This window comes from Ambystoma mexicanum, chromosome 5p (genome assembly GCF_040938575.1).
Source record: "Ambystoma mexicanum isolate Mex_15411 chromosome 5p, UKY_AmexF1_1, whole genome shotgun sequence".
Classification (NCBI taxonomy): Eukaryota; Metazoa; Chordata; class Amphibia; order Caudata; family Ambystomatidae; genus Ambystoma; species Ambystoma mexicanum.
Genome location: NC_090930.1, coordinates 526342982 through 526364156, shown reverse-complemented (window position 1 = coordinate 526364156; position 21175 = coordinate 526342982). Strand labels below are relative to the sequence as shown.

The following is a 21175-nucleotide window of genomic DNA, read 5'->3' as shown; positions in this document are numbered from 1 at the left end:
TACTAATGTAGAGTAGAGTGGTGTACAGAGGAGCGGCGTGGACTACCAAAGCTGTGAGAAATGTGAGGCTTCTAGTAGTGTAGAGGAGGGTGATATTCAAAGGAGTGAAGTAGGTGGCCATAGGGGTGAAGAACTCAATGTGATATTAATTCAGAGAATGGTGGTGCTCAGATGGGTGAAGCTCAAGGGTGACAGCAGTGTCGAGGAGGGTAGTGCTCAGAGGAGAAAAGTAACAGCATTACCCAACAAAATGGAAGAAGCCAAGGACAGTGATAATAGTGAAGTAGGTAAGGAAAAGAAGACAAAAAAAAGACTTGGTATACAGACGAGAGGGGGCTATAAAAAGGGTGCCGGATGAGCGTGATGAGAAGTTCCTTGAGGTAATGACAGATGAGTTAACCAGTGAAAAGTGCAAATGGAGTGCGAGAGAGAAGGGGTAAGAGGAATGAGAGGAGGAGGAATACCCATAGAAGAAAGAACAAAGTCAGATTGAGGAAGAAGCTTGGGAATTATCATGACAAAAGCGATTAAGGAAAGTAGAAGGGAGACCAGATCACTTGGGATTATGGTCAGCATGACAAGCCACTATGGAGACTTCAGAGTATTTGGCTGTCCACTTACCCTCGCCAGCGCCCTCATGCAGACTGAGGGTAATTTCGACCTATGCCGCTCTCTTTCATCTCCGTTGAGCTTGTCATTTCTGCTGTGGTCAGCAATCCTGGATAAATGGTGGAACCCAATGAGGAAGAGACCACAGCAGCACAAGGCCAAGTTTCGAAGGAGGTGAAGAGGTGAGGCGAGAGTCCTGGCTCTACGGCCTACCAGGGTTGCAGAGGTACCAAAGAAACTGGGATTGGGCAGGTTCCAGGTGTCCTAGAACTTGTCCTTTTTGGTAGGAGATCTTGCTGGAAAGGGATCCATTGAGCAGAGATGCAATATGGGCTGTCTTTTGAGGCAGAACCTTTCCCAGAGGTAACCGCAGAATATGAAGGCTTAGGTGAAGCCCAAATTGAATTTTCACTTTGTCCTTGCACCATTGATGGAGATCGATCTCTCTCTCTCTCCCCCTCCCTCCTTTCGTCCTTTCCTCCCTCCCTCCCTCCCTCTTCTCCCCTCTCCCCCTCTCTCCACCTCCCCTTTCTCCACCTCCACCTCCGCCTCCCCCTCTCTCTCTCTCTCTCTACCTCCCCTACCGCCCCCTCTCTCCCCTCCCGTCCCCGGAGTTCTCTTGTGCTTCACCTGAAGCGCCTCATCACTTGCAACATGCTAGTTTGTCCACCCTTCCCAGGCTCAGCCCTTTCAGTAGGAAAGTCTTTATTCTTTTAGACACTGAGGCAAGCATTATGCTTCTCTGTTTTTCTTAAACAAATCAGAAGCTTGACCAGCACAATCATTCACAAACAGAATGAAAAAGAAGGATACAACTCACAATATCCTTGGGAATCCAAGCAGAAAACCACAGTCCTCTTCCTTAGACACATGGTCATGCTACAACAATGTCCGATTTGTGAGTTCTTATAACTCCAATGCGGTTGGAACTTCCTCCTCTTTCTTTTGCTGTGGGAAATGAACTCTCGAAGAACAGAACCTTGAATGCTGAAAAAATATGGAACAACTGCCGACACGGGTCCATCCCTCGGGACCTACGGACTGTGCCTCGACTCCTCTGCAATCAGCCTCTCACAATGTCTTTGAACCTGCAACAGAGGTGAATCATTGTTACCCCTTAGAGGGAAGATAGCAGACACATCGAAATATCATAGCCAGGACAAACAGTCAACAAAACTAAAAGCTTACTATTCCTTAGAAGTAGAGAGGGGCACTACTGGTACACAAGATTGCCAGTGCTGCCCTTCTGCAACCAAGGTTTGCTAATGCACCACTATCACACTTTCCCCACAAAACCGTAGCCTCCCTTTGCTGCTACTAACTGCTGCTACTAACTGCTGATACAAGCTGACACCACCTCCATGCCCTTCACACTTCTGGGAGGGATAATGCTTGTGTTAAGATCTTTAATAGAATCAAGACTTTTGCACACAAAGGGCTTGGAAAATCTCCAGTCTATGACAAGACTGGAAGCGAGCATTATGCTTGTTCAAAGCTTGTTTACTACCAAAGAGGCCAGCTGAGCAATAGGCGTAAGGTAGATATCCCGGATGACTGACTCACCTGACCAATCAGTGTCCGTCATAATGCCCTCCAGTGGTACTCCTATTTGAAAGGACCTAAACACCATTGCACCCTTAGAGTGGGCACCAAAACCACTTGTATCCACAACAGCTTCCTTCAGCGCCCAACAAACCCACCTCGCCAGAGTAGAAAAAAAGAGGGCAATGCGGTTTAAAAAATGATGAGTACCCATGGCTACCAGCACGCAAGGGCACTGTAAGATGTTCATACGTCTTCAATCAGTGCACAAAGCACCATTTGGGGTGCTGCGGAAAAGCCGGATACAAAATCACTCTGGAATCGCATTTCGTGCAATACTACTCCCTCCAGTGAGAACAATTTGCCTGGCAGATGCTGAGCTTTTATAACAAAAGGATGTCCTAAAATTACAGTTGATATGCACTTCTGTGTGCATTTATTCTTTTTTGTATATATAATACTTAATATTATTAATTTTAAAAAAACAATTTCATGACAGAAATGGGCATCTTAAAAAAAATATCAAAGCATGATTTTCAACATTCTTTGTGATGTCACATTTTCTAGGTGAAATTTTGAGCCCATTTTCTTCTAGATTAATATCCCTAAAACAACCGCAGACATACAATTTAAAAAAGCAGAACATGTACAAATACAGTAATACAACAGATACCTGAATATACAATAGGACCATATACAACACATCCTTTCAATGATACTGTGCAAAACAATCAGTGTAAGGAAGGCCTCTAAACGCTACTATGTGCCTATCCTTATTAGCCAAATGTACCCTAGCTTATAAGGAACGATAGCCTTAAGAGACATAAGTGGTATTTGAAGCCCATTTGTTATGAGTCAGGGGCCCATCCATGGTCAAACCCTGGCTTCTAGGAAAACATAACTTCTAAAACAAAAGTATTTAAATCCATTTGTTAAAAGAAAAATCAGTCAAGGGACCCATTCACGGTCGATGTCACTGAACATTAGCTCTGGGGTCGAAACAGGTACTAAAAGTGGCAGGAGTGGTTTAAGTTCTGCCTTCCATAGACGTCGGCATAACAGACTTGTCTGCCTTCTTCTGAACAAGGAATAGGGTGGCCCTGGGGGAAAGGACGCCAAAGACTGGATTACTAATTGCACTTAAATGAAAGACTGCTTCACTGCTGTTCCTGACAGCCCCATGTTAGCTGACCGTAAATTGAAACCCCCCCTCTCAAACTCAATGGGACAGGGGTTTGGGCAATTGAATTAATATAGTGCTGCAGGGTAATTCAGTCCGCTTGCTTGCGGATCTGGAACATTAATTTTAAAAAAATCGTGTTCGTCACTGAACCGCGCAAAAAACAAGGGGAACACCGGGGCACACCTGTTTTATGAGTTTAAACTTGCAGTCCCAACCCCTTCCTGGTCATAAGAACAGTAATATGAAACAGTGGTGTAGTGGAAACTGGCAGCCTATACTGTAGATCAGAAGTACAGTGAAAAATTAATTGAAAAAAAACTACTAAATATTTAAAGTAGATTAAAATACATACAAAAGTCTCAAATATGACATTAAATGTAGAAACAAAACACAGACAAACAACTGTGTAGACCATTTACAAGATGGATACAAAATACTAGACAGTGACTCGCAACCTCTCTAAATAGAGAAAGCTCTAATGCATGGAGCCTGTATAATGTAAATGGATTTTTTTTTAATTTTTTTATTTTGTTAGTTGAAAGTCCACTTTTCAAATTATTTTTACACATACTTAAAATATTTCATTACATAAATTAATTTGTTTACATAAATCGATTTGTTTGCATCACAAAGATGCCAAATTAAACAGACATTGAAATACAGAGAAAAAGTGAAGACAATTCAAAGTGCTATAAAAAATTATAAAATATAAAACTCACGATGACACCATATACTTGCTTAACTAAGCTAACCACATCATATCGCTTTCATAATTATGTAAAGTGATGGTAGAAATAATACAAGGTGCTGTGAAAAGGTTGAAAATAACAACCTTGATAACATACAATTGCATAACACTACATGCCACATCATATTACTTGCATAATTATGTGCGATTGTGTATAAAGTCCATAAAGAGATGTAAAATAAATTTCAGAGACATAGATCTACAAGTTCTCGCCTTCCATCAGAAATGTGTGGGGGCCAGTCTGTGTGACTCGCTTCACTCTAATCAATGTTATCCGAATGTTGAGATGCCATTTATTGGAAGAGGGCATAATTTGTCTGTTATTTTTCATCAATTTGTGATGTCAACCTTCTTATCATTCTTGATCGGAATAACTGTATGATTTATCACACAATAAAGGAGGCATGATGATGTCTAGAAATTGGACAATTGCAATCTGTATAGTGACTCTGGGATTGGAGAAGAGCATTTGCCATTTTTCGAGTTGAGATACATGATTCTGAAACACCACCTTATCTTTGAAGCATTTGCTTCTTACACAGCTTATTGCCCCACAATCAACTAATAAGTGCTGAAGAGTTTCAGTTTGATTGGAATCCAAGCAGTAACGGCAGAAATTCTGTTCAATAGAAATTATTTTTCTTCGATACAATATATCACGGGTTGTCCACAAGTTGAACCTAAATATCATATTTTCTACAAAACATCATACATGGATATTTCAATAAATAATCAGTTGTTTCCCCGTACTTTTTAGTGCCGAATGCATTGACATCAAAATCTTTATGAAGCGAGTATCTTGTGAAATTTTCCACCCAATGATATTCCATGACTTTTATTTTAGCCCAATCCGGGTTTTCATTCAGTAATTTGATAGTGATACCTGCATTTCTCAGAACGCCAATGATATGTTCACGCCATTTCAGTGGAAATTTATTTCTTGATGACAATAGGTTATAGGCTGTGACTTGTAATATGGACGGTTTGTCTATATTTGTCTATATTTTCCATGGACTTTATGTCCAATATGTCGCCTCTATATAGTACCAAAACTTGCGTTCTTTCGGTAGTAGCGCTTCAACGCCATACAGTAATATTGGTATGACTTTCGTTTTGTAATACAAAATGATGTGTTTTAATGAAAATGTACCAAATTTTTGAATAAGTATTTTAGTTTGGGACATCAACGATTGCAATTTAATTTTTAGCTCGCATGAATATTGCGTTATTGATTTTTTGTGTTGGATTGTCACACCAAGATACTTGTACTGGCATGTGTTGATGAGTTTGTGCTTCTGCAAATGCCAGCTGTATTTTTGCGTTTTGGGATCTCGACTAGAATTGCAGAGGAGTAATTGGGTTTTGAGATTGTTTACACTGAGATTGTTAATTCTCGCATATTCATCAAGCTGATTCAACATATTTTGAAGCCCCATCGGTGTATGCGACAACAGGATCAAATCGTCTGCATATAACATATATGGAATTTGCGGAGTTCCAATCTTTGGCGGATCGCCTATACAGTCTACGAGGCAATTGCCTATGTCCAAGATGTAAAAATTGAACAAGAATGACGCTACGGCGCAGCCCTGTTTCAGGCCTCTATATGTTGCAATTGAGGTTGTGAGCATTCCGTTTAATGTGACACAAACACGCATTGAGGTGTTCGTGTGTGTTAGGCGATCCTCTGCACACCGATCCACTGCACACCAGAACACTGCTCATATTTCCCCAACACCTCCCTCCAGGGTTCGAGGCTCATGTGATTCGGTTAACCCAAAGGACCGAAAGCTCCGTACCAGGTATGGTGTACGGGCTCGATTGCAACCCTTCCTGCACTGGCAATTGCCATGGAGAACATACAGCAGAAGGGGCGGCGTTAAATCTCCAGGCCGATCACGTGATCCAGAGTGGTGTTCCTCACGTGACCTTGGTGGACATCACATGACCCAGAAACGTCACATGACCCAGAAACGCACAGTATATAAGGCTTGAGACACGGAACACTCATTGCTTCTCAGCTGTCTTCAGACCCTGTTTGGCGTTACGTTTTGCTCTACTCTTTACCTTGACCTCGGAACTCTATCTTGGACTCCTTTGGATACTTCTTTGTACCTTTGCTTGGAAATGTTAACCTGTTGCTGGATTTTGGACACAACCCTGACTTGCCTTTGGATCATCCCTTGGTAACTTGTTGGACTCCTACGCCATTTCCCTCTTGGGACTCAAGTCACGCCTTCAGTACTACAGGTGGCTTATCCTGCATCCACACTATTCTGCGGTTCTGCTGTTCTAGGGACCGCCTCATCTGAGTCTCGAACCTCCCTCCTAGGTTTCCTGGGTTTTCCTAACACCAGATAGGTAAGACTATTCAGATTCTTAGGTTAACGTGATATACTGTAATTGCCTGGTACTTAACCTCGTTCTTTTTGACAGCAGCATCGGTGTTCCAGAGGTTCCGTGGATCCGGGAAGTAACATCTCCCACCTGTGGCCCCAAAGGTCGCACAGCGGGTTTCTTTTAGTTCCCCTGTACGTCACTTGAGGACGGAGGTTTCAACGGTCTACACGACACTCAAGTCAGAACAGACTGAGAAGCCGTATAGTCGTGTTAGACAATGCAGGGATCCACCAAAGAACCTATAGCTGCTTTAGTCCAGGCGATTACAGTATTAAGGGCAGATATGGCCGCCGCGAATACAGTGATTCACCAGAGATTAGATTCCATACAGAGTGTTCAGCATTCTCTTCCTGCAGACCCTGAATTCGTAGATGCTAGCACTTCAACCACACCTCCTCCCTTGGCAAATACCCCAGCTCCAACTCCGGTGGTCCTCCCAACCCCTTCCCCTTGGCCGCTCCTGAACGTTATCAAGGTGACCCCAAGAAATTCAGGACCTTCATCAATTAGTGCAAATTACATTTCTTGTGCAGACCTCTGGCCTTTCCTAATTCCACTGCTAAAGCCGCCTTTGCCCTTTCCCATTTGGCCGGGACTGCTGCCACTTGGGCCAATCCTTTATTGGAGAGTAATAGTCCGGTTCTTTATGATTTTGATTTGTTAGTTCTAGAAATGTCTCGAGTTTTTGATACCAGACACAAGGCACAGTCTAGGGATTTGGAGTTGTTAGAACTAACTCAGGGCAGAGGGACTTTGATAGATTACATCACCCGGTTTAATCAATTGGTTGCCGAGACATCATGGCCAGAAAATAAGCGGGCAGTTATCTTTTATAGGGGGTTGAGTAACGTAATGAAAGATGCTTTAGCAGTGATACCTTCCATGCCCACTCAATATCAGGAACTAGTGGATCTTGCTGTGCATGTAGATGCATGGCGAGCAGAGCGTAGAGCCGAGTTGGGGGTTTCTTCCCACCCTACAGGCATCAGTACCCCTGCTTCTAGTACGGAATAACCTTTGCAAATAGGAGGTTTACGTAGCCCTATTACAACATCTGAGAGAGAACGCAGAAGGGTGGATAATGCATGCTTTTATTGTGGCACCACGGGACATTATGTGAAGGAATGTCCTCAACGTCCCAAGAAGAGTCAGGTTTTTCGGACAGCTCGACCTTAGATCCGGAGAGCAGGTCGAGTGTTCAGTCTTCATCTCCGGGTACCCCTTTTGCCTTTGCTCGTGTTAAACCCATCTTTGTAAAGGCCACTCTTTGCCCCTCTACAGGTATTTCTCACGCAGTCGCGATCATCATTGACTCAGGTGCTACTGGGAACTACATAGACATTGCGTTAGCCCATTCCCTCAATCTACCTTTAGTGGTAGAAAACCGACCTGAACCTGTTCAGGCCGTAGATGGCACTGCACTAGTCTCTGGTCCTGTTAGACACCAAACTGAACCTCTATTGTTGACCATACAAGACATTCACACAGAGACGTTAAGTTTTGACTTGATTTCCACACCTCAATTCGGTATCATATTAGGAATACCATGGTTACGTGAACACAATCCTCTGATTAATTGGCAATCAGGCACGGTGCTCTTCGAGTCTGAGATTTGTCAGAACTATTGTCTCCCAACCCATCAAGCAACCGATACTCCTTCTCGGGCCTTGGGAGCCTTGGCTCAACTCACACTGAATGATGATGGATCAGAGGTTGTGAATTCCCATACCGTTGGGGGGGGGGGGTGGTGTCAGGGATTCCATCTGAGTATAAAGCATTTGAATCAGTTTTCGATCGCGGTTCTTCAGAGGTACTTCCTCCACACAGACCATATGACTGCCCAATTGAATTAATCCCCGATTCCACCATTCCTTCGGGCAGGATTTATTCCTTGTCTCCCTCGGAAGAACAAGCATTGAAACAGTATGCACAGAACGCCCTACGATTAGGACACATCCGCCCCTCTACTTCACCAGCTGCAAGCCCTATATTTTTTGTACCTAAGAAAGAGGGGGATTTACGTCCTTGTGTGGATTATCGACGTCTTAATGCTATCACGAAAAAGGATAGCTATCCAATTCCGTTAATCACACCCCTTCTGGACCACTTATCTCATGCTTCTGTTTTCACCAAGCTGGATCTTCGCGGCGCATACAATCTAGTGCGCGTTCGGGAAGGCGATGAGTGGAAAACTGCTTTTTGTACCCGTTACGGCTTGTATGAATACCTAGTCAGGCCCTTCGGCCTATGTAATGCCCCGGCAACATTCCAGCGTTTTATGAATGACATATTCAGGGACATTCTGGATGTTCCATGGTTGTGTATTTGGACGACATCTTGATCTTTTCACGTAATCTTGATGACCATGTAAAGCATGTCCGAGAAGTGTTATCCCGTCTGAGGGAACATTCTCTATTTGCTAAACCCGAGAAATGTCAGTTCCATAAAACGTCTGTTGAGTTTCTGGGATTCCACATTACCCCTGGGGCGTTATCCATGAACGAATCCAAGGTTAAAGCAGTCCTAGATTGGCCAGTTCCTCAAACACTCAAGTCCTTACAGGCCTTTTTGGGCTTCGCCAACTTTTATAGGCATTTTATTTCCTCCTTTTCCACAATTGTTGCCCCGCTCAAAGCCCTGACCAGCCCTCAGGTACTCTATCGATGGCAGAGGGAACATGAGGAATCTTTCGAGGCCTTGAAAACCGCTTTCACTACTACACCGATGCTCCAGCACCCCAATCCCGATCTTCCGTTCATAGTTGAGGCGGATGCCTCTTCTTTTGCTCTTGGTGCGGTATTGTCTCAGACATGTCCTACAACAGGCAAATTGCATCCGGTGGCATACCATTCCCGTAAATTCTCCAATACTGAGACCCATTATACCGTAACGGAGAAGGGACTTCTGGCTGTCACGGACGCCTTTCGTGTCTGGCGCCATCATCTTCTGGGGGCTAAGCATCCAATCACTGTATACTCAGATCATCGAAATCTACAGGATCTGGCCTCATTGAAGTGCATCAATAGCAGACAGGTCCGGTGGCATCTTTTCTTTTCCTCTTTTGATTTCCATAATATGCATCGTCCTGGAACCTCACATGGAAAAGCGGACGCCTTGTCACGTTCCCCGGGTGGGGTCGAGTTGCCAACCTTCCCTGACACTGTTCTCGGAAAGAGTCATGCGATTTGTCTCTGCACTCCCTCTTTGTCATTGTTAGATTCTGTACGATCATGGACTAGCAATCATTCCGACCAATTGCGAGATTGGGACCCTGTGTATTCTGACGGTTTGCCTTTCGTGCATGAACGTCTGTTTCTTCCCACACCCGACATTCGTAATCAGGCCCTTGAGTGGTCTCATGATGCTCCCTTCATTGCCCATCCCGGTCAAGAGCGCACTTTGGATCTCCTAAAGCGCTGGTGTTGGTGGCCCTCTATGAAGCGCGATGTGGAATGCTATGTCAATTCATGCGCTGTTTGTGCTCAGGCTAAACATTGTAGAGGACGACCGGTTGGGTTGCTGCTTCCTCTTCCGGTAACTCCAAGACCTTGGCATACACTGACAATGGATTTCGTAACCGATCTCCCCAAGTTACAAGGTTTTGACACCATCTGGGTGGTGGTGGACACGTTCACAAAAATGGCTCGTTTTGTTCCTTGTAAGGGTATTCCTTTGGCCCCGGTCTTGGCAGACTTGTTTTTTGAGCATGTGTTCGTGTTATTTGGACTCCCTTCGGTCATTGTATCAGATCGAGGGTCACAGTTCACCTCTCGTTTTTGGAGGTCATTGACTAAATTACTGGGCATCGATACCAGGTATTCTTCGGCCTATCATCCTGAGACTGATGGGCAGACCGAAAGGACGAATCAATCTATGGAGCAGTATCTTCGTTGTCTTATATTGCAACAACAGACCTCCTGGTTGACCGTTTTACGGCTTGCTGAGTTCGCATACAATAACGCGGCTCATTCTGCTACAGGTTTTTCTCCATTCTACGCCCTCTACGGTCAACACCCCAAGGTCTTGCCTGTCCCTGATGCTTCTGTTTCTTCGAATCCTGCGGCCACGGCTTGTCTTAGAGATCTATCTGCTGTTCATGCTAGCACTGTGGTCCATCTCACTGAAGCTAAGGCTTCTATGAAGGCCCGTGTTGATGGCAAGCGTCTGGCCGCTCCTCCCCTGGTGGTGGGTTCTAGTGTGTGGTTGTCTTCACGTCACCTTCGCCTAGTGGGTTGTCGGAAACTGCTACCTCGTTTCGTTGGCCCGTATGTGATCTCTCAGGTTGTGAATCCGGTGGCTTTTCGTCTAGTTCTCCCAAGTTCTTGGCGTATCCATCCTGTATTTCATGTCTCTCTCCTCAAGCCTTGTCCTGATTCTTCCCGTCTCCGAGCCCCTGTTGCTCCGGTGTCCCTGGCCTCTCCTTTTGTTTTTGAAGTGTCGGCCATTTTGGGTTCCCGTTGGTTTAGGGGTAGGCTCCAGTATTTAGTGGAATGTAAGGGCTACGGACCGGAGGAGCGTTCTTGGGTTTCCACCCTGGATCTTGACGCCCCTCGGTTGGTAGCTCGCTTCCATAGGGATCATCCGTCCTGCCCACGGGGTCGTGGGCCATTGAGGGGGGGCTATGTTAGGCGATCCTCTGCACACCGATCCACTGCACACCAGAACACTGCTCATATTTCCCCAACACCTCCCTCCAGTGTTCGAGGCTCATGTGATTCGGTTAACCCAAAGGACCGAAAGCTCCGTACCAGGTATGGTGTACCGGCTCGATTGCAACCCTTCCTGCACTGGCAATTGCCATGGAGAACATACAGCAGAAGGGGCGGCGTTACATCTCCACGCCGATCACGTGATCCAGAGTGGCGTTCCTCACGTGACCTTGATGGACGTCACATGACCCAGAAACGTCACATGACCCAGAAACGCACAGTATATAAGGCTTGAGACACGGAACACTCATTGCTTCTCAGCTGTCTTCAGACCCTGTTTGGCGTTACGTTTTGCTCTACTCTTTACCTTGACCTCGGAACTCTATCTTGGACTCCTTTGGATACTTCTTTGTACCTTTGCTTGGAACTGTTAACCTGTTGCTGGATTTTGGACACGACCCTGACTTGCCTTTGGATCATCCCTTGGTACCTGGTTGGACTCCTACGCCATTTCCCTCTTGGGACTCAAGTCACGCCTTCAGTACTACAGGTGGCTTCTCCTGCATCCACGCTATCCTGCGGTTCTACTGTTCTAGAGACTGCCTCATCCGAGTCTCGAACCTCCCTCCTAGGTTTCCTGGGTTTTCCTAACACCAGATAGGTAAGACTATTCAGATTCTTAGGTTAACGTGATATACTGTAATTGCCTGGTACTTAACCTCGTTCTTTTTGACAGCAGCATCGGTGTTCCAGAGGTTCCGTGGATCCGGGAAGTAACATCTCCCACCTGTGGCCCCAAAGGTCGCACAGCAGGTTTCTTTTAGTTCCCCTGTGCGTCACTTGAGGACGGAGGTTTCAACGGTCTACACGACACTCAAGTCAGAACAGTGTGAAGGAGATTTATTAAAGATAACAAGGAGGGTGGGCAGTTGTAGGTTCTTAATTTTCGCCAAAAGTATGGATCGATCGAGTCAAATGCGGCTCTAAAATCCACAAATCCCACATATAAGGGTTGACTTCTAAATGACTGTTCAGCTTGTATTAAGGATAGGGCAAATATGCTCGGAGTCGTACTTAGACCCTTCACGAACCCCGCCTGAAAAGGGTCCACTAGCGACTTCTCTTCTACCCATACCTTCAACTCCTTTAATATTAATCTGGCGAAGATTTTGCCTGGAGCGTCTAGTAGTGAAATCGGGCGATAACTATCTGGTAATTTACGGTTACCCATCTTATAGATAGGTACCGTGATCGCCTCCGTCCAGGTATGTGGCAATGCTTGGCATTTGTTCACAGCACAAAAGATGTTATATAATATGGAGGCCCAAATCTCTGGATGTCTCTACATGACAGCATTAGATAAACCATCTGGCCCTACTGCTTTTGATTTCCTGGCAGATTTGATTAAGTCTAGGATCTTCGTTTTATCAAGGGGCAGATTAAAGCTGACTGATGTCTATTTTGCTTCTAAATTGGGACCATTTCTGGGGGCAGCATAAAGTTGAGTGAAATGCGTTACCCAATGATGTGTACTAACCGCCGTGGTTTGAGTAACTAATTGATTCTGACCCACAGCTGGATTCATTATGGACCACATTTTTGCGATGTTCTTACTGGCCAATGTAACCAACATTTTTGCACGGTCTCTTTGATATAATGCGGCTCTATGCCCCTTGACCCAATTCCTGTACTCGTTGCGTAGACCTTTAGATAATACCGATCTGACAGTCGGAGGTAGCTTAATGATTTTCCTTAACTCTGCTCGATAAGCAGTTTTCCTTGTCCGAATCATACTGTCAAAGACATGCAAATGGTTTTGTCTGATGTCGTTATGCGTTTTTGCCTGCTGAAACATCTGAATTGCATTGCTGTATACAATGCCGACGTTTTCTAGTGTGTTATTGTCGCCCAGATTTGACATCTCAAAGAGTGATTAAAGTGATTTAAAGCTTTCTCCGACCATCATAGACAGTTTCCTCTTGTTTATTTTTAAATTTGTTTATTGGCATTTTTCAGCAATATCAATCACATAACATTCAAAAGTGCCTTGCACATATATGGTTGCAATGCACTTTTAACTTAACATTAAACATGATAGTAAACAACAACAACTGTCTCCATGTTCTGTTCCTACAATTTCGTAACTTCCATACTAGGGGTGGGTGGGGGGGGTAGTTAGACAGTCCAAAAAAAGGGGTTGGGGGTGTCCTCAGAGGGCCAGCTTTATCCTCAGTGGCCTCGCCCGTGTCGTTTCTGATTATACTGCGAGTATGCTAAGCCTGAGGCCTTCAGTTCATGGGGGTTTATCGTCAGAGGGGTGGAACACATGTCTGGTGAGTTCTCTCCATGCCTCTAGCGCCCTGCTAGATTCATCAGTGGATCTAGCGACGCAATCCTCCCAAGCCTTGGTCTCGGCCTGCACCCACCGCTCTGCTTCACTGAGCCATATTTTGTATTGTGGTCCCGCTGGTTTTTTCCAGGACATAGCAATGGTTCTTTTGGCCAGTATGCATACCAAGTCCATGAGTCGTACCGCTTGTTTAAGCTTGGCCAATCTGGGGTAAGTTCCTAATAGACAGTCTTCTGGTGTCCATTTGTATCTGGCCATGCCTGCTTTTTCGCACGTCTGTTTTACTTTGCCCCACAGCAAGCTTGCCTTGGGGCATTCCCACAGCATATGTATCAGATCGGCCTTTTCCCCCTTACACCGGGTGCAGTTCTGTTGAACTTGCTTGTTAAATTTGGCTATTCGGTGTGTGGGGTCCAGTAAGTTCGGTGCAGTACATTCATCTGTATCTGTCTGAATCTGTGGTTTCTTGAGACTTCTTTGGGGAATGCGAGCGCCCTGCTCCACTCCCCCTCCGTCCTTTCTCTGCCTATGTCCCTTTCCCATTTGTTTTTAATTTCCATACTCCAGGGGTTGGGTATGTCGCTTAGATGGCCATATATTTGTGATATTGGTCTGCTGCCCTCCCCCAGGTTGTATAGCATCATTAAGAGTGGGTCTGTGTCCGGTTCTTCAGGCCACGTGTCCCACTTGCGTCATGCAGTGGTGCGAACCCTTTGATACCATAGGAACTGGCCTGGGTGGATGCCTTCTGTTTCTTGTAGTGATGCAAACTCTTTGAAGGTGCCTTCTTCGTAGAGATCTCCCCAGGTGTAGACCCCCTCTCTTTCCCATAATCTAATTTGTTTCAGATCTGTGGCCGTTTTACAGAGGTCTGCGAGCAGTGGTACTTCTGGTGCATAGGAGTTCCGTGAATGGGTGAGCATCTTCATTCTATGCCATATCTTTTTCCCCAGGGTGGCTAGGGGGGGGTGTGTTTCCCAGTAGTTGTAAGGGTATCCAGATCAGTTCTTTCAGTTGGTACGGGAGGACCATAGCCTTCAACATGGGGGTTTCAGATGTCGGCTCATCGGCTAGCCATTTGGTCACAAAGCTTAGCTGGGCTGCAAGGTAGTTTTTTCCAGGTTAGGAAGCTGGATTCCTCCCCGATTATATGGTAGGGCTAATGTCGACAGCGCCTGTCTGTGTCTGTTTTTCCCCACACAGGAACTCTCATTAATGTCTTAAGCAGTCGGAAGAAGGGTTTGTTAATGTAGTAATGCACATTCTGGAAGCCGTACAAGAACCTTGGCAGTACAATCATCTTGACTATCGAGGCCCGTCCCATCATGGACAAGGGGAGTTTCGCCCAGAAGTTCATGGATTTCCGCAGGGCTGAGAGTGCTGCTTTTGTGTTGTGCTCGTGCATCAGTGCGGGGGGGGTGCATTATTTGGATTCCGAGGTATCAGAACGAGGTGGTCTGCCAACTTATCCCTACTGCTGGGAGTGTCTCCATGTCCTCATGTCTCAGGGCCACTAGGGGGTGGGGGGGGGGGGGACAGGCAGGATTTTGACTTGCTGAATTGGATTCCTGAGACCTTGGAGTAAATATCCAAAACATCTAGTATGGTGGGCACATTGTGTTGTGGGTTCCTGACATATATTAGTACATCATCTGCGTAAAGTGAGATGACGTGGTCTATTCCTCCCAGCCTTATACCAGCATCGAAAAATTGCTTCCTAAAGTAAATGGCCAAGGGCTCCAGTCCCAGTATGTAGAGCACTGGGGACAGTGGACATCCCTGCCTAGTCCCCCTTTGTATATCCCAGGCCTCCGACACGTATTTCCCAGATTTCACCCTAGCTCTAGGCTTAGCATATAATATTGTGATCCATCTAATGAACCCCGGTCCAAAGCCAAATTCCTTGAGTACAGCCACCGCCACTCCCAATATATGGAATGAAATGCCTTTATGGCGTCTAGGGAAAGTAGTGCATACGGGTCCCCATCATTGTCGGGGTGCGCTATGATGTGTTGCAACCTGCGCAAGTTCATGGATGTGTTGCGGCCGGGTATAAAACCGCACTGGTCAGGGTGTATTATGTCTCCATGATTCTGGACAGCCGCTTAGCTAATATTGTAGTTAAGATTTTTACGTCATAATTAAGCATCGCTAGTGGGCAATAGGAGTCACACCGGTCCGCCGGTTTGTTGGGCTTTAGGACCGGGACCACCAGTGTTTCTCTCATGCTCTCAGGTAGTATCCCTCTCTTGTATGCTTCCTGGTATATCTCATCTAAAAGGGGCGTCAGGGAGGGCTTATAAGCTTTATAAAATTCTGGGGGCAATCCATCGGTGCCAGATGCCTTGCACGTGGTCATCGACCTAATAGCCTCTGTTATGTCTTCTGGTGTGATGTCTGTTCTAGTGTGTTGGCCTGTTCCGGGGACATCTTGGGGATCTCTATCTCGTCCAGTGTGTCCATTATCTGTTCCTGGGAAACCTGTTCATTATGGGAATATAGGCGTTCGTAGAAGCTTTTGAAGGTATTATTTATGTCCTGCTGTATGTGATGCGTGTTTCCTTCCTCGTCCTGCAGTGTGGTGGGATGTTCCTTTTGGCAGAGCCAGGCCAGTAGCCTGCCTGGTCTGTCCGCCTCTACATGTGCTCTGTTCGTTTTGGCAGTGTAGTCAAACTTTTCTATCCTGCTCCAAGCGGTTGCATTCTTCTCCCTGAGTTTCTGGAGTTCAATTTCTCTCTGCTGGGTGCCTGTGTGGGCGGCCTCTAGCCTTTCAATCTCCTTCTCCACCTGTTCTAGTTCCCTCCTTAGTGTTTTCCTGATTCCCCCGGCCTTTGCAATGATTTCCCTTCTTATCACTGTTTTTAGGGCGTCCCATTCTGTGCTCCGGTGTTCCACGCTGCCCGTGTTAGCTTCTATGTAGTTGTCTAGAGACTCTTGTAGTTCCTCTCTAAAGGCTGGGTCCTTCAGGGCATCTATGAACATTTTCCACATGGGCATCGGGGGGGGGTCTAGGGCCACTGTGGTTCCATGTCACCAGAAGTGGGGAGTGGTCAGAGATGGTTCTCCCTAGGTACTGTGCTTCCCCCCCCACTTGGGGTAAGTGTTCCCTGCCTATAAGGACGTAATCTAGACTTGTATGTAGATTATGCGGGGTCGAGTAGTATGAGTAGCCTCTCCTTTCCGGGTGTGTTTCTCGCCATGCATCTGCCAGGTCCAATCTGTCTATCATTGTGGCCAGTGCTGTTGTTGCTGCTGATGGGCCTTTCGGATTGGGTATGGACCTATCCAGTGTTGGGTTATGTATATAATTGAGATCTCCCCCCCAAATGAACAGGCCACTTCTATGTTGCGTGATCATGGGATACAGTGAGTTCAAGTGGGCCGGTATGTTGTTGGGGAAATAGGAGTTCATGATGCATAATTCTGTCTGTTCTATGTGTCCCCATAGCATTACGTATCTGCCTTCCGCGTCTATCTCTGATTTGGTCAGGCGGAATGGGAGCTGTGGGTGTATCCCAAGTGTAAACTCCTCTTGCATATTTGGAATAGGTGGTGCCAAATCCCTGTCCCCCCCCAGTGAGTATGGAGTTTAGCCACAGAGTCTGCCGTGCAATGGGTCTCCTGTAGCAGGGCTATCATCGCCCCTTTCCTGCGTAAGTAGGCCTCGATTCTGTTTCTGCGAAGGTATGTTCTCAGACCCCTCACATTCCATGTCATTATTTTGATTGCTGTTGTGGTCATGGTGGTTCAAAAGGGTTGTTGCGTTTGTCTTGCTTCCCCCTCTGCTTCGCTTGTGATCGCAGCTCTGGTGTTGAGGGCCTCCCCTGTGTGAGGGTCAAAGCCCAGGTCCCCCCCTTCCTCCATCCAGTTCCCCCCTCTCCCCTCTCCCCCGGTCCATCTGGAGACTCACCAACTATAGTAACGTTCATTCTGATGAATGAGAACAACAAACTGTGCAACTTTGAACTGCCCCCAGCAGTTGCTTCTAACTTGCAGCGCTCAGGGGCTCGCGAGCCTTTTGGGCCTTTCCAGGCGGTGCGGGTTGTGTGTTGGCAGCCTGTCCACGTTTCCTGAAGGGGTGTGTCGACGTCATCGGCACTCGTGTGAGCCAGTTCACTCCTGCCTGATGTTGCTTTCGTATTACTGTGGTTCTTAGTGCGGTGCCGCGGTTTTTTTCCCCTTGTTGTGTGAGCATCTTTCGCTTCCTGTTGCTTTTGATTGTTCAGTGGCCTGTGATCTCCTTCGTTGCCCCTTCATTGTCTTCTGCAAGGTTGTTGTGCTTGAGCCACATATTCGCTGCCGCAGGCGTTTCTAGAAAGATAGCTTTTCCTTTGTGTATTACTTTGAGGCGCGACAGGTACATTAGCACGTACTTGAGGTTGAGCTCCCGTAGTCTTGCTTTCACTGGGATGAATGAGTTCCTTGCCCTTTGCACTATGGGAGTATAGTCTGGATACATGACTATTTTGGCGTCCTGTCTCTTAATTTCCCTCAGTGAGGTTGCGAGCATCCTGCCTTATCCGCTGTATGTCCGATTTTACTTCGTCTATTTTTGTTTCGATAGAGGTGCGTAACGCTGCCATGGCCTGCAGTACCTGCGCATTCGTAGGTTCTCCTTCCTGGGTTGGTAGCTCCTCCGTAGCCCTAGCCTCCTGCTGTGGTTTGGGTCTGACGGTTGTGTAGGAGTCCATTGTTGCGTTTTCGGTTTGCCCTTGGGGGTGACATCTCCCATCTCTTGGCACTCAGTCCGCCCTTCCGCCGGTTGTGGCCCCGGCAGCTGTCGTTTCAGTGTCCGGTGTGTGGGTCCTCGATTATGCGTGCCCGGGGCGGTGTTATTCCGGGTTGGCGGCAATCTGTAGCTGGGCAGTTTTGGCATCGGCCTCTTGCTGTCTCGGCCCTTCGTTGCTGTGGGCCTGGGATGTGCCACCCCTGATGGGGTTCGACTTTCACGGTTTCTTGCCACCTGCGGTGTCCCTTTCTTTCTACTCCCTGGTGGTAGGTGTTATGCCTGTGCCTTCCTGTTCCCAGGCCTTCGCAGCATTAGTGTCGCTGGGCCACCCGTTGGACAGTGGTCAGGGTCTTGGGGTTTAGGGTGTGGGCTGCCGGTGCTCATGCGGGTTAGTGCGCGCATGGGGCCTGCCTTTTGCCCGTGCGCTATTGTTGCAGCACCCCCCCAGCCTCTCCAGACTGCGCCCGGGTCTCTCCGTCCCTTCGCTCTGCTAGGCTCCCTGTCTCCCGGTAGGGCGCGGCCGCGCTCAGGCCCACCGTTTTGTGTTGGGCTGCAGTCCCTCTGGGCCGTTCCGGTGCTTCTGTAGATCCGTCGGGCCCGTCGTCCCAGCGGGATTCTCCTTCCAGCCTGCTCCGGGCGTTTCCAGCACCGGTTCTCTCCCCATGCCTCGTCAGCAGGGGCCCCGCTGGGCGACGTCCGTTCTCAGAGGCCACTCACCACTGTCGCCTTCTTCCGCCTCTAGGTTTTGCGAAGCCGTCTCCGGTTCGGCCCGTGTGGCCGGGAGCAGGGTCCCCGAATGTGTCCCTCGGTGGTCGGTGGTGCCTCTCAGGGAGCCCTCGTTGGGTAAGTTGAGGGTAGCCGCCTGCACTCCCTTCTCCCCGCGGGCTGTTTGCTCCGCGTCGCTGCAGTCTACAGCAGAGCCTCGGGTGCCGCCATCTTGCAGGTCAGGGGGGCTCTGCTTTGCTTTCTCCAACCGCCTGCTCCGGTTGTCCGATTTTTCATGGGAACAGCACCGGGTGTTGGGAAACGGTTCCTTTCTGTGATGCTGTAGTTTTCATGGCCGTTCGTCGAGTATTTATCGAACCATTCGGTCCGTATCAGGATCCCGGGCAGGAGCGCCGGCCACGCCCCCTGACAGTTTCCTCTTGTGTTTACCAACAAACATCCCTTTGTAGAAGACTTGCTAGTACAGTTACAGTGGGTATAAGAACCCCATTCCATGCTTAACATGTTGTGTTCACTAGCATATATTATATATATATATATATATATATATATATATATATATATATATATATAATACATTACTCACCGTAATCGTATTTCTGATGCTCGTATTTGCTTAGATTCACATGCTGTGCATAGGCCGACATCTAGTGGAAGCTGCGGAGTATTACAGTTTGTTTTTCGAAACTCGAAAATGGGCGTCGAGACAGGGCGTGCCAGTAATACTATCCCTAGTGTGACGTCCCCTGTACCCATGATCCCTCACGCGTCTAAGACTCTCAGATTGTGTTTTTTTTCTGACATGAGGTAGCATGAGGAGTAGCGCGAGTAAAGATAGTCCAAGCAGATAGAAGGTAGAAAGGTAAGACTACAAGCATCCATGCGCCTTCTCTCAGAGGGGAGGAAGGGAGGGTCGCATGTGAATCTAAGCAGATACAAGCATCAGAAATACGATTACGGTGAGTAATGTATCCCTTCTGAGGCTTGTGGAATCTGCTTAGATCACATGCTGTGCATAGATTAGCGAGCAGTACCTGAAGGAGGTGGGATGTGAGAAGGCTCATGAGCAAATAAATGTCTTAGAACCGCTTGTCCCACTTGTGTATCTGTCTTGGAATGAGTGTCAATGCAGTAGTGCTGAGTAAAAGTGTGAAGAGAGCTCCAAGTAGCTGCTTTGCAAATGGAGTCCAGGGGTACATTTGCAATAAAAGCCAGGGTGGCCCCAATGCCTATTGTGGAGTGGGCCCCAGGCGTGAAAGGCAGAGTCTTTTCAGAAAGGGAGTAACACAGTTGGATACAGTTAACAATCCACTTAGAGATGGCACCTTTAGAGACGCGATCCCCCTCTCTGCCTGTGGCTACGGAGACAAACATCTGATCTGTTTTCCTTAGCGGGCTGGTTTTGTTTACATAGTAGAGGACCGCCCTACGCACATCTAGTGTGTGTAGTTTCACCTCAGCCGAGCTTTTGGGAACTTGGAAGAAAGCCGGAAGCTCGATGGACTGGTTTACATGGAATTTGGTGAGAACCTAGGGTGTGCACGTAAAACCAGTTTATCTTTATGGACAGTAAAGAAGGGATCTTGCATTGACAGAACCTGAATTTCACTGACCCTTCTTATAGAGGTAATAGCTACTAAGAAGGCAGTTTTATAAGTCAGGTGTTTGAGACTGCTCTTATGCATGGGCTCGAATGGGGGGCCCATGAGCTTAGATAGCACCACATTAAGGTCCCATCCTGGAGGTGGGTTAGAAATAGGAGGGTGAAGTCTCTTTACTCCTTCCATGAAGGCCTTAACTACTGGTACTTTCCACCACGACACCTTGTTATGGGAAGTGGTGTATGCTGACAGGGCTGCCAGGTGTACCTTCAGCGAGTTAAAAACCAGTCCCTCATCCAGCAGATGGAGCATGTAAGTAACAATAGTGGAAGGAGTGCAATCAACTGGGTTGACTTGCTTACTCTGGCACCAGATTACGAATCTCTTCCATTTGTCAAAGTAGCAGTGCCTTGTGTTGGACTTCCTAGCCTCTTTTAGTATGTCCATACACCTCTGTGGTAAATTGAGATGTCCAAACTCTATGACCTCAGGAGCCATGCTCGCAGGTTCATTGAGTTGGGTTGCGGGTGCACTGTTTGACCTTGGTGCTGGGACAATAGGTTGTACCAGCTCGGATGTCTGATGGTTCGCACACTGCCAGTCTGCGTAAGTGTGGTAACCACGGTTGTCTCGCCCAC

The 21175-nt window shown here is 47.1% G+C and overlaps 1 protein-coding gene across 3 annotated transcripts in view; it reads right to left on the bottom strand.

Moving 5' to 3' along the window:
* Positions 1–21175, bottom strand: part of ZNF711 (zinc finger protein 711) — a 1172956-nt gene that overhangs the window by 1073578 nt on the left and 78203 nt on the right. For all 3 annotated transcript variants that reach the window (XM_069612930.1, XM_069612928.1, XM_069612929.1), the window contains exon 2: positions 1430–1697. The gene's annotated coding sequence lies outside the window, so the exon portion shown is untranslated. The remainder of the gene's footprint in view (positions 1–1429; positions 1698–21175) is intronic.